Genomic DNA, 1,025 nt, shown 5'->3' on the forward strand with positions numbered 1-1,025 from the left:
GGGACCGAGAGGACAGGCCACCACGTGCGCGAGGCCACACGGTCCACGTGGCCGGCCTGCAGCCTCCTGGGTCCCGGCCCCTCTCGGACCCCTGGCTGGTGGGGCCTCGGGCTTCTCTAACCAGGAAACCAGACGCGGCGTCTCTTCCTTCGCAGCCTCCAGGCACCTCGGGATCCGAGAGTTCGAGTGTGGCCGTCGTTCGGGGCAGCGACCGCGTCATCCGTTCATTGTTTTTGTTTTAACAAAACGGTGACTGGACGCCTGGGCTGTGTTCGTGGGTGACCTACTTCCAGTCCAGGACACGGTTCCTGGCCTCGCCCCTGACCTTCACCCTCCCGGATGCGTCCCTGGTCTCCTGGCGGCCATCGCAGTACACGGTCCTGACGGTGCCGTCGGGGCACTCCCGCCGCTTGAACTCGGCCGTGTGGATGTCCCGCTGCCCGTTGCTGAACACGATGGTCTTGTCGCCGTTCCTGGGGGAGGAGAAGGGGGCGTCAGCTCTCCTGGCGGGACCTAGAGCTGCGAGTGTGGAAGGAGGGGGGCCTGGGTCCCCCTCCAGGTCTTGGAGCAGTGTGTGTGCGTGTGTGTGTTGGGGGGGGGAGCACGTACAAAGGCTGGGCAGTGAAGGCCTACATTGGGCCAGGAGGTCAGCCGGGGGACATGCCAGCAGGTGGGCTGGGCCAGCTGGGCCTGGTCATGGAGAGCCCTACTTCCCGAGCTGGGACTGTCATCTGGAAGGAGGAGGGGGACTGGAGGGTCTCATGGTCATCATTCAGGACCAAGGACCCCAGAGGGAAGCCTGATGACCCCATGCTGAGGGGAGAGGGGGGGCCCTACAGTCACCCGGGAGGGGAAGGGTGAGGCTGGTGGTGGTGAGCTGGGGGAAGAGGGGGAGAGGGAGAGAGGAGTCGGGGGTGCATGTCCCACACCCTCAGGGCCTGTGGCTGTCGGGGTGAAGGAGCAGCGAGAGTAAACCTCCCATCTTTAGGGGTGCCTGGGGCGGGGGGGGGGGGTCCAGGGTCTTT

At 65.9% G+C, this 1,025-nt stretch overlaps 1 long non-coding RNA gene across 1 annotated transcript in view; it reads right to left on the bottom strand.

The window, feature by feature from the left end:
* LOC107181742 overlaps positions 1–1,025 on the bottom strand; it is a 5,454-nt gene continuing 4,429 nt past the window's right edge. Inside the window, exon 3 of the long non-coding RNA XR_001512449.1 lies at positions 1–473. This is a non-coding gene — a long non-coding RNA (uncharacterized LOC107181742). The remainder of the gene's footprint in view (positions 474–1,025) is intronic.

The sequence above is a fragment of the Myotis davidii genome, unplaced genomic scaffold (genome assembly GCF_000327345.1).
Source record: "Myotis davidii unplaced genomic scaffold, ASM32734v1 scaffold592, whole genome shotgun sequence".
NCBI lineage: Eukaryota > Metazoa > Chordata > Mammalia > Chiroptera > Vespertilionidae > Myotis > Myotis davidii.